General features: G+C 38.8%; 1 pseudogene across 1 annotated transcript in view; it reads left to right on the forward strand.

The window, feature by feature from the left end:
- The window catches only part of LOC309799246 (opsin-3-like), a 34,573-nt pseudogene extending 21,860 nt beyond the window's left edge, over window positions 1-12,713 (forward strand). Inside the window, exons 3-5 of the transcript in view lie at window positions 10,932-11,185; window positions 12,149-12,279; window positions 12,502-12,713. The product of the transcript in view is annotated as an opsin-3-like (transcript). The remainder of the gene's footprint in view (window positions 1-10,931; window positions 11,186-12,148; window positions 12,280-12,501) is intronic.
- Window positions 12,714-13,070: the final 357 nt, after the last annotated feature.

The following is a 13,070-nucleotide window of genomic DNA, read 5'->3' on the forward strand; positions in this document are numbered from 1 at the left end:
TCCTTTAGGTGTAAGGTAAGGTTTTTTTTTTTTTTTTTTTTTTTTTTTTTTTTTGCGGTAGGCGGGCCTCTCACTGTTGTGGCCTCTCCCGTTGCAGAGCCCAGGCTCCGGACGCGCAGGCTCAGTGGCCATGGCTCACGAGCCCAGCCGCTCCGCGGCATGTGGGATCTTCCCGGACCGGGGCACGAACCCGTGTCCCCTGCATCGGCAGGCAGACTCTAAACCACTGCGCCACCAGGGAAGCCCAGGTAAGGTTTTTTATTTCAGATTTTTCTTGTTTCTTGAGGTAGCATTGTATTGCTATAAACTTCCCTCTTAGAACTGCTTTTGCTGCATCCTATAGGTTTTAGGTCATCATGTTTTCATTGTCATTTTTTCTAGGTATCTTTTGATTTCCTCAGTCATCTCTTTGTTGTTTAGTAGCATATTGTTTAGCCTCCATGTGCTTGGATTTTTTACAGTTTTTTTTCCTGTAATTGATATCTAGTCTCACAGCATGGTGGTTGGAAAAGATGCTTGATATGATTTCAATTTTCTTAAATTTCCTGAGGCTTCATTTGTGACCCAAGATATGATGTCTCCTGGAGAATGTTCCATGTGCAGTTGAGAAGAGACTGTATTCTGTTATTTTTGGATGGAATGTCCTATAAATATCAATCAAGTCCATCTGGTCTACTGTGTCATTCAAAGCTTGTGTTTCCTTATTTATTTTGTGTTTGGATGATATGTCCATTGGTGTAGGTGGGATGTTAAAGCTGCCTAGTATTATTGTGTTACTGTTGATTTTCCCTTTTATGGCTGTTAGCATTTGCCTTATGTATTGAGGTGCTCCTATGTTGGATGCATAGATATTTACAACTGTTATATCTTCTTCATGGATTGATCCCTTGATCATTATATAGTGTCTTTCCTTGTCTCTTGTAATAATCTTTATTTTAAAGTCTATTTTGTCTGATACAAGTATTGATACTTCAGCTTTCTTTTGATTTGCATTTGCATGGAATGTCTTTTTCCATCCCTCACTTTCAGACTGTATGTGTCCCTAGGTCTGAAGTGGGTTTCTTGTAGACAGCCTATATACAAGTCTTGTTTTTGTATCCGTTCAGCCAGTCTGTGTCTTTTGGTTGGGGCGTTTAATCCATTTACATTTACGGTAATTATTTTTTTTTTTTTTTTTTTCTTTTTGCGGTATGCGGGCCTCTCACTGCTGTGGCCTCCCCCGTTGCGGAGCACAGGCTCCGGATGCGCAGGCCCAGCGGCCATGGCTCACGGGCCCAGCCGCTCCGCGGCATATGGGATCCTCCCAGACCGGGGCACGAACCCGTATCCCCTGCATCGGCAGGCGGACTCTCAACCACTGCGCCACCAGGGAGGCCCTTACGGTAATTATTGATATGTATGTTCTGATTACCATTTTCTTAATTGTTTGGGGTTTGTTTTTGTAAGTCTTTTCCTTCTCTTGTGTTTCCTGCCTAGAGAAGTTCCTTTAGCATTTGTGGTACAGCTGGTTTCGTGGTGCTGAATTCTCTGAACTTTTGCTTTTCCTTAAAGCTTTTGATTTCTCTGTAGAATCTGAGATTCTTTTTTTAAATTTTTAATTTAACTTAATTTATTTATTATACATCAGGTTCTTATTTGTTATCTATTTTATACATATTAGTGTATAAATGTCAATCCCAATCTCCCAGTTCATCCTACCACCACCCCCACCCCCACCACTTTTCCCGCCTGGTGTCCATACATTTGTTCTCTAAATCTGTGTCTATTTCTGCCCTGCACACTGGTTCATCTGTAACATTTTCCTAGGTTCCACATATATGCATTAATATACAATATTTGTTTTTCTCTTTCTGACTTACATCGTTCTGTATTACAGTCGCTAGATCCATCCACATCTCTACAAATGACTCAATTTCATTCCTTTTTATGGCTGAGTAATTTGAATGAGATTCTTGCTGGGTAAAGTAATCTTGGTTGTAGGTTTTTCCCTTTCATCACTTTAAATATATCTTGCCACTCCCTTCTGGCCAGTTGAACTTCTTCTGAAAGATCAGCTGTTAACCTTATGGGGATACCTTTATATGTTATTGTTGCTTTTCCCTTGCTGCTTTTAATATTTTTTCTTTGTGTTTAATATTTGTTAGTTTGATTAATATGTGTCTCAGCATGTTACTCCTTGGATTTATCTTGTATGGGGCTCTCTGTGCTTCCTGGACTTGATTAACTATTTCCCTTCCCATGTTGGGGAAGTTTCCAACTCTAATCTCTTTGAGTATTTTCTCAGACCTTTTCTTTTTTTCTTCTTCTTCTGGAACACCTATAATATTGGCACACTTAATGTTGTCCCAGAGATCTCTGACTGTCCTCCATTCTTTTCATTCTTTTTTCTTTAATCTGCTATGTGGCAGTTATTTCCACCATTTTATCTTCCATCTCACTTATCTGTTCTTCTGCCTCAGTTATTCTGCCATTGATTCATTCTAGAGTATTTTAAATTATGGTTATTGTGTTGTTCATTACTGTTTGTTTGTTCTTTAGTTTCTTCTAGTTCCTTTTTAAACGTTTCTTGTATTTTCTCTATTATATTTCTGAGATTTTGGATCATCTTTACTATCATTACTCTGAATTCTTTTTCAGGTAGTTTGCCTATTTCCTCTTCATTTATTTGGTCTTGTGGGTTTTTATCGTGCTCCTTTACCTGTAAGATATTTCACTGTCTTCTCATTTTAACTTACAGTATTTGAGGTCTCCTTTCCCTAGGCTGCAGGGTTGTAAATAGCTCCTCTTGCTTCAGTTCTCTGCCCTTGGTAGTGGGGTTGGTCTGTTGTCTTGTGGGCTTCCTGATGGGAGGGAAGTGCCTATGTTCTGATGGGTGGAGTTGAGTCTTTTCCCTCTGATGAGCAGGGCCATGTCAGGTGATGTGTTTTGGTGTGTCTATGAGCTTAGTATGACTTTAGGTAGCCTGTGTGAAGATGGGTGGGCTTGTGTTCCTGTCTTGCTTGTTGTTTGGTGTGAGACGTCCATTGCTGGGAGCTGCTGGCTGTTGGTTGGAGCTGGGTCTTGGATTCAGATAGAGGCTTCTGTGAGAGCTCTCAGTAATTAACCTTCCCTGGGACCAGGAATTCTCTAGTGATCCAGCATCCTGGACTCGGTGCTCCCACCCTAGAGCCTCAGGCCCGAATTCTGGTCAAGGGACCAAGACTCCACAAGTCACTCATCCCGACAATAAAGGTAATTAAAAAAACAAAAGACTAACAAAACCCCAGACAACTGGTGAAAAGTAAAATAAAACAAACAGAAACAGAAACAAGGAAACATGCACACACACAAAAGAAACAAAAACAGAACCAAATAAATCAAAAAGCAAGAGAACAAGCAGACAAACAAAAGAACACAGGCACAAAATGGAGCAATTAAGAAGAAAGCTGACAAAAACACAAAACCAAAAAACAAAAGCAAAGCAGAGTGCCAACTGAAGAATGAAGCAAAGAAACAAAACAAAACAACAAAAAAGATTTTTTCTTTTTTTTTTTTTGTTTGCGGTATGCGGGCCTCTTACTGTTGTGTCCTCTCCTGTTGCGGAGCACAGGCTCCGGACGTGCAGGCTCAGTGGCCATGGCTCATGGGCCCAGCTGCTCTGCAGCATGCAGGATCCTCTCAGACTGGGGCACGAACCTGCATCCCCTGCATCAGCAGGCAGACTCTCAACCACTGCGCCACCAGGGAAGCCCAAACAAAAATGATTAAAAAAAAAAAAGAAAGGAAAAAGAGAAAGGGGAAAGAAGACAGATCAACAGAAAAGCAATGTAGAAACAGAAATATAAAAAAAAATAAAATAAAATGCAAAATTAAAGAAAAAAAAAGGACAAAAAACCCCCCGAGAAATGGTAAAAACAGAATCAAACAAACAAAAACAGAGACAAGGAAATGCACACACATAAAAGAAACAAACACAGAGCCAAATAAAACAGAAAGCAAGAGAACAATCAGACAAATAGAAGAGCTCAAAAACGAAATCAAACAATTAAGATTAAAGCTAACAGAAACACATAACCTAAAAACAAAACCAAAGCAGTGTGCCAACTGAAGAATGAAGCAAGGAAACAGAACAAACCAATAAAAATGATTTTAAAATATAATAATAAAATGAAATAAAAAGGGAAACATCACAGGACAACAGAAAAGCAAACTAGAAATGGAAATATTTAAAATATATATATACATATATATATATTGAAGAAAAAGAAGAAGAAAAAATAAGGGAAAAGAACACAGAACCACAGAAAAGCAAAGTAAAAATAGAAATGTATAAAAAAAATTTTTAAGTATGTTATGAAACACAGAGATCCCAAGAGACTAAATTAAAAAAAGAGAAAAAACCCTAAAACACCACCACCAAACAAACAAACAAAAACAAACAAACAAACAAAAGCTAGAACCAGCAACAGAACGAATCAAAACATAATAAAATTAATAGTAATAATTATGTTTCCCTGGGGTCTCCACTGTAAGTGTCCTTGCACATTACATGAGCCACAGCCCACCTCCACCTCCCAAACAGGCTCTCCCATGCCTCTGGGCTGGTCTCTGGACCTGCTGTGGGCCCTGTGGGGACCATTCAGCCTCTGATCTAGCCCAAATCTTGTGTGTGCTTACCCCAAAAGTCCACAGCTGCGAGGGCTAGACCGTTTTCATTTGTGGGAACACTCATTGTCTACTCAGATATTCCATAGACGGTGGGTCTACCTAGCTGATCATGGGGATTTAATCTGCAGCTTGTACAGCTGATGGAAAGATTTTTGATCTTCTTCCTTAGTCACCACGTCCAGCTTTAGTTTTATCCCCACCTCTGTGTGTGGTCCACCCACAGGAGTCTGGTCCTGAGGCTGCCTTGGAGCCCTTGGGTCTGCCCCTGTGAGGACCAGGCACAGACGTGGTATGTCTGCTTGGATCACAGGAGCCCCAGTGGTGCCAAATGCCCCCACTCATTCTTATATCCCTCTCTTCAGGTGCAAGGGAATGGGACAGGTCTCTCAGGACCAAACAGATCCTAGATTCTTGTTTTCTTCCCTACCTCATTCTCTGCCTCAGGGACCTCTCTCAAGTAATAATTTTCTCTTTACTCATATATTCAATCTCTCCCTCAGTACTGGCTCTTTATCTGTAGCATATAACTATACTAATTTAATTCAAAAGCAAAATATACTCTCAACTCCCTCTAGCTATCACTTTATTTCTCTCCACATCACTGTTAACTCAAAGAACCATTGGTGCCTTTTGGTGCTACATCATCACTCAATAAGCATTCATTTGACCAATATTTATTGAGCATCTAAAATGTACCAATTATTTACTGTTATGGGCTGAATATTTGTTGTCTCCCCAACATTCAATGTGATGGTATAGAAGATGGGGCCTTTGGTAGGTACTTAGGGATATATGAGAATGGGATCACGAGGGTGGGGCCCTCATGATGGGATTAGTGCCCTTATAAGAAGAGGAAGAGAGAGCAGAGCTCTCACTCTCTCTCCACTGATAGGAGAACATAGAGGGAATTTGGCTATCTACAAGCCAAGAAAAGAGGCCTCACAATGAAACCTACCTTACTGGCATCTTGATCTTAGACGTCCCAGTCTCCATGTCTGTGAGAAATAAGTTTCTATTGCTTAAACCACTCAGTATTTTGTTATGGAAGTCCAAGCAAAGGCAATTACTAATCTCTAAGGATACACAGTAAATAAGATATAGCCACTGCCTCAGAGAGTCTGTAGTTTAGTAAATTCACATATTTATTCCTCAACCCATTGCAAACTGGTGATTCCTTCTTCTACCACACTCTCACAGAAACAACCTCATTAAGGTCATTGATGATCTCCCAAATGTTAGAGCCAATGGACACATTTCAGTTTCTTTTTTTTTTCTGGCATCTGTGGCATTTAGACTTGTGGCATTGTTGACAGCTTCTACTTAATTGTGAGTTTCTGCTCTCAGTGTTTCTAGGACCCCATTCTCTTTTATCTTTGTTGCTGACTCTCTGGGCCCCATTGTCTCATGTCTCCTTCAAAGGCTTCTTTTCCTTGGGCCTCCCCAGCATTCTATGCTTAGCTCTCATCTCATACTGTTACTGACCAGGGTTCTTGGCCTTCCTTAATCAATAGAAATTGATCAGAGGCCAGATAAGAAATTCAGGCAAGGCTTTATTGGGGTCCCTGCTGCAGCAGGGAGGAGCAAAAACAAGTAATAAGTTCCCTGGCTCGCTCCCTGAGGTGGGACCATCTGTTTATTTATATGGGGTGAGGGTAGGAGTGGGCCCAGGGATGGGTCAAAGGTGTGGTTTAGGTGGTTTGCCCACCCCTTTGGTGGTGTTGTGTGCAGAGGGCGTGCTTTTGCTCTTGACACCCTGCTTTTGCTCCCAGCTGTTCAGAAGTAGCAGTTGGATTTTTGGTCTTTTTGTATCTCATTGTCCATAATTTGCCCCAACTGCACATGCACACAGTCAATTTTAGTCCCTTATAGTTTCTTTGTATTTTGCTGCTTGAGGAGATGTGTGTCCAGGTGCAAGCACTGCAGCAAAGGGTCCTGGGTCCTGGGTCCCAGCCTGTCTCAATACTACACAATAGACATGGGCAATCTCATATATTGGCAGTATTTTCCTTCTAACAATAGCATGGTGACTTTGAAATCTCTACTTCTGATCCAGGTTGCTCTTCTGACCTCTATCAGATACTCATAGTCAATTGCCTATTGAATACCTCCATGTGGATAGTCCACAGACTTGTCAAATTCAACATGTGTGAAGATGAATTGGTCATCTTTCCCCCCAAGTCTCTACTCTTCCATTCCCTCTCTTAGTGAATGGTCATCACCCCTATCTACCTAAGCCAGAAACTAAGGAGTAATCTTTGATTATTCTTCATCCATGTCTCCCTCACACCCAAACAATTATCAATTTTTATCTATTGAACCTCAAATATTTTTCCATATATCTATTTTGTCCTCTCAATTTTTTTTGCCTGCCAGACTCAATTCAAAAGGATCTTAGTTTTCCTTTCTTTATTCTTGCCTTCCTCTAATTCATTCTATTTATACTGCCACCAGATTAATTGTTCTCAAATGAAAATTTTTTTATGTCACTACCCAGCCTAAAATACTTTAAGGTTTCCATTGCTCTCATGATTAAAAATAAGGCCCCTGAACTGACTATCAGGTCCTGTGTGGCCATCTCTCATCTACCTGTCCAGTCTCATTTTTTTACATTCCCTCCCTCTTGCCACCTCAAGCTTCAGTCAACTACAGTATTTCTTGTCCCCAGAAATTGACATGTTCTTTTACCTCTTTGCCTTAACACTTGCCTTAACATTCTTGCCTCCTTGCCTTAACATTCTGTCTCTCCTCCTTGTCTAAACTCCTCCTCACCTTGGCTGAGATCAGGATCTGTTTGCTCCTATCTACTTCTGAATTTGTTACCCCCCCCCTGCGTATTCCCATAGCCCTCTCTGGTCACCTCCCTCATGGCATGTTATCACCTATGGAAGCAGTATATTTATGTGCCTGTCACCCTCACCAAAGAGTGAATTCCTCAAGAGAAGAGACCCACTCTTATTTATTTTTTCACCTATAGCTGGAACAGTACCTACATGCAATAGGGACCAATGACTATTTTTGGAAAAAATTTACGGAGGGCATAGGAAAGGGGAGTGGTGAAAGTACAAAGAGATTTGACTACTGACTGTGTTATAAACTCAACACAAAGCTTGTTGCAAGGAATTGCTTCTATTTCCTTATCCAGAGAGGTTATTTGTAATAGCAATAGGACATAGTTACTCCTTTGAGAATAAGGACTCACAGTAAAGTCTTTGAAAAACCTACAGGTGTCTGAATCACCAAGCACTAGGCGTTGCCATTACACCATTAGAGGTAATTCTGGGGAGTTTGTCTTAAGTTGTCCCTCCTTTAAGACAAATTTGTGCATGTATCAATACTTTTGTTTCATCCATAGCAATTTTGAAAACTATCCTCAAATGATTGGATAAAGGGGGCAAGACATAAAGTAGAGCTCTTTATTTGGAAAATGTTGAATGAGCAGAGTAAAGGAATAGAGAATGATGAAACAAAGAAGCCAAAAAGAGATAAATGAAAAATAAACATGAAAATGTCACATATACAAACCCAAATAATCTGAAACATTAGTCAGATCTTTTCCTTATACCAGAGGAACTGGGGAAGCATAAACCAATATTTTCTTCAACTAATTTCTCCAGTATGCATGTAATTCCAGAATGATTTCTCTGCTTTGATATGTGGTGAGAAATGATGGGGACTGACATTGTCCAGAAAGTGGTACAGATAAAATTGTTGGGCCCTAGATAGTGGGGACTTGGGGCACAGATCATTGACATGTGGTGTATTACTAGTTAATTGAAACTCTAAGGAGTCAAAAATCATGATTCCTAATATCCTATATTATCATAAAAGTGCATATGAATAAGTATGGTTGTTTCAAATATAATTCAAATATAAATAAATAATCTCAAAAACAATCCCATAAAGTCATATGTGTGGAACTGGGACTCAACTTCTGTTTAATAAGTTACACATTTTAACCTCCTTTAATCTTTACTCTTAGAGAAGGTCATTGACTTGCTCAACATCACACAAGGAGCAAAAGTGATGAATCTGGAATATGAACCCAGATCTTTTAATTCCAAATCTAAAGTTTTTACTAGAACTCCACAACCTTCTTAAAATCTCTAGGGAAAAATCCTCCCCCCACCAAAATCCTGTTCTGAAAATAGAATAATATCCTATCACTTTAAATAAAATAGTTTCTTTTAAAATAGAATAGCACACACAGATAATAATAGTACCAGAAATTTAACACTCACTACCATACACACATTTCCTCTACTCTAGAAAAAAAATCAACCATTTAATTATCTATGTTTTCTTCTATTCTCTGTCAATATGAATACATAATTTAGTAAGAATATAGTTTCTTAAATAAAGTTTAGATGACATCAGTGATTTAGATATATCAATTCAAATATATTTTTAAATACTATAAGCACATATTTTAACAGATTTCTTCAGAAAATTTTTCCTTAACTTTTATGATAATGCTAAAAATAAAAGGAGCACTTACAGTTTGTTGAAATGCAATAAATTTCCCAGGTTAAAATTATATATTAAGTATCAGTGGTATGCGAGATACCTTTTCTTATATCAATATATAAAGCATTTGTATTTTTGTAGCAAAATTAGCTTCTTAAGATGTCAGAAATATCCATTTTAGTTATGAATATACTTTTGATGTACAGGAATATTCTCCCCCTATCCTTAATAACACGTTTATCACAATAATAGGAGGAACTTCTGTTACCAAGTCCAAGATTGTTCTGCCAGCCACATGACGGGCCAATAAATTGGGAGACAAGTCTTTGGGGCAAGGAATTAATGGCTTTATTTGGAAAGCCAGGAGTCTGAGAAGATGGCAGACTAATGTCCTAGAGAACCATCTTGTTGTTGGGGTCTGGATGCTAGTTTATTTTATAGAACAAGAGGGGCGAGGTGAGGAGGTAAAGTAAAAAGGCCATAAGTTGTTGCAAATACTTCCTGATTTCAGCCAGACTTTGGGAAGGGATATGTTAATTTCTTCTTTCCTGCAGCCATTTGACAGGTGTGCTGCATCAGGATCTTGTGAGCTGAACAAAGGTATTTTGATTTAACATTCAGGCATGGGGGCAGTGTTCTGGATATGGACCATTATGTATACTTTCAGCTATTGGCAGCATCCCTTTAGTGATTAACTTGTAGCAAAAGCAGTAGAATACAAAGGTTAAAGGAAAAGAAACAGATCTAATATGGAGTCAGATTGTTATTCCCCGTTATACTTCTAAAGAGTTTTTATCTGAGAAAGTCAAAGAACTTTCAGACTATAGGCCATTATGCCTAAATACTTTTAGTGGGCACAAACTAGGAGTAAAACTAGGAGTAAAAAGTTCTCTAAAACGCTGATTTTAGAGGAAGTGGGCTATCTGGGTTTTACCGAGCTCTATCCTCTGCAGCTGAGTCACTGATGAAACAAACCCAAGCAAATTGCTCATCAAAACCCCACTTTATAGTCATTAGCTGTAAAGTGGAAGTTACAGTAGTTTCCAGGAAGAATTTATTTAGGACTTAAGTTTCCATCAAGACCAGCTGTAGGCTTTAACATGTAGAACTACTGACATTACATTTGCTGCCTGGTTTGAGAATTTGGGGATTATACTCTAGATAAAAGATATTCCAGAATTATGGAGAATTTTTTTTCCAATTTATCATGACTTTTAAAATATTTATTTATTTATTTGGCTGTGTTGGGTCTTAGTTACAGCACATGGGATCTCCATTGCAGCATGCAGAAGCTTTCATTGTGGCATGCAGCCTCTCTCTTGGGCTTGGGCTCTAGAGCACACAAACTCAGTAGTTACAGTGTGAGGGCTTAGTTGCCAGTGGCATGAGGGATCTTAGTTCCCCAACCAAAGATCAAACCCACATCTCCTGCATTGGAAGGTGGATTCTTAACCACTGGACCACCAAGGAAGTCCCTATCATGGCTCTTTCAGGCTGTCTTTTAGCGACTTGAAGATCTAGGCAAAATAGTTCATTTTCTTCTTCTTTAAGCAAATTAGAAAACATTAAAAACCATTGAAGGACCTAAGAGACTATTTAGTTCAATATATTATGTTAAGGTGAGGAGACTGAGGCCCAGAGACTTTAAGGGCTGGGCCCAGCTGCAGGTCCTGGATCAGATGCCAGCCTTCCAAGGTCCTATTCAGTTCTCTTTCCATTAAGGTGGGGCCAAGAATTGTGCCTGAATATCTATTATGAAAACAATGAACAAAAATGATTTTTTCATTTTCACCCCTTTATTTTCCTTCTCCTTTCTGCAGCTCTGTTTTGTTGAAGATCTTCAGACAATTCAAATGTTCAAGATTTTAAGATATGAAAGAAACTGGCCAAAATGTGCTTTTTCATGATATTTTCCTTTCTGATCTTTTGGATGCCTTATATTGTGATTTGTTTCTTGGTGTTTAATGGTTATGGACACCTATTCACTCCTACAATAATATCTACTGTTTGATATCTCTTTGCTAAATCAAACACTGTGTATAATCCAGTTATTTATATCTTCATGATCAGAAAGGTAAGCTTTGTAATTAACTGATCGTTTTCACCATGTTGGTGGGATTGTTGGAAAATATAATACTTTTATAGAGATTATTCATAGCAGCTTCAATGATAAAAACCTAAATCAAGCATTTAACAGGAAAGTAGAGGGTTCAAGAAGAAATGTAGAATATTCCTGGAGAAAATAATAACAATTCTAAGACCTACCAATGGAGGTTTGCACTTGTTAGGTAAAATTCTATTAAAATCAGTATTTAACACATCAGAAAACCTTTTATGTTTAGTAATAATAACTACAATCAAAGTTAATAATTTATTTAAAATTCTTACTGCACTATGCAGATTGTATCAATTATCTTTACAAAACTCCATGAAATAGGCACTAATAGTATCTTATTTATGGATTATGAGATAGGTTCAGAGAAGTTAAAGGACTTGTTTGCTTCAGGACGTGTTGGTGCCTGGATTTGAACCTGGTTTGCTGTTGTATATTTTCACCAACTGATTTGTAATCTTGATCCAAAAAAAAAAAAAATCTTAACCTAATTAAAGGAACATTAGTGAGTACACCAAGCTGTAAACTCTACCAGGAAGGGCCTTGTCTGTCTCTGCTGCCCACAATATTCCGAGATTGTAGCACAAATTTCCTCACCTCATAGGGGCTCATTGAATATTTATGGAATGAATTAATGTTCAAAATCCCTTAAGGAAACACATCTAGCTGCCTGCATGGAAGATTCATGCAACTTGAATCTATGGCTATTATAAGGTATTGAAAGAGACCTATGTGGTAAAGTTAATAAGAATTATAATAAATAAAAGACATTAAACTCCAGGCTTAAGTAGATCTGAGCATTACCACCTAACTCCACATCAGTTAACAAATAAAAAAGAACAACCCAAATTAAATTTACCTAATTTTCTTGAATGTCAATCCAAACTTTTATTTAATATTCAACTTTATTTTCTCCCTGCCCAGTTTCGAAGAGCCCTTTTGCAGCGCCTATGTTTCTGACTGCTGAGATGCCAGTGACCAGCTAAAGACCTACCAGCAGTTGGTAGTGAAATGCAAATTCAACTCGTTGTGATGTCACAGAAAGATAGGGACAGATCTGGCTTCCCTGGTGGAGCAGTGGTTGGGGGTCTGCCTGCCGATGCAGGGGACGCGGGTTCGTGCCCGGTCCCGGAGGATCCCACATGCCGCGAAGCGGCTGGGCCCATGAGCCATGGCCGCTGAGCCTGTGCGTCCGGAGCCTGTGCTCTGCAACGGGAGAGGCCACGGCAGTGAGGGGCCCACGTACTGCAAAAAAAAAAAAAAAAAGATAGGGACAGACCAAAGAAAAAAGTCACTTTTAACTGTTCTTCCACCATTTTTATCATCACTAATGATGAATTACTATCAGTTGACAGTGACAGAACCGTCATAGGTCAATGTAATCCAAGTTTGTCCTTTATAGGAAAGAATAATTATAATGAAAGATGGGGCTTTAAATCAGATACCACTTTTAGACTACCATTATAAGGACTGTTTTGGAATCCCCATTCTATGTAATATCAACAGAACTTTTGTGGTCCAACAGGAAATCTGAATTGCTCTCTGACCTCGGGAGTAAATGAGCAAGACAAATTCTTTTAATTCAGTGGGTGCTTTGTATAATGAAAAACCACTTGTGGCACAAGGTGGGCATCAGGCACCATCAACTTCTAACATATTGGAAGTTTTCACTTCAAATGTATATTTCTAAAAAACTGTATTTTCCAAGGCACATAACATATTTCTCAAAAATACTTAGCTCTTAAAATAACTTTGTCTCATGCACTTGTGTGAAATAGCTAGAAAATCTTGAATTTTCTGTAGTGTTGGGTCCTATTCAGTGTCATGTCAAATGTTTGCTCAATCA

The sequence above is a fragment of the Mesoplodon mirus genome (genome assembly GCF_964341445.2).
Source record: "Mesoplodon mirus genome assembly, chromosome: 3".
NCBI classification, from domain to species: domain Eukaryota; kingdom Metazoa; phylum Chordata; class Mammalia; order Artiodactyla; family Ziphiidae; genus Mesoplodon; species Mesoplodon mirus.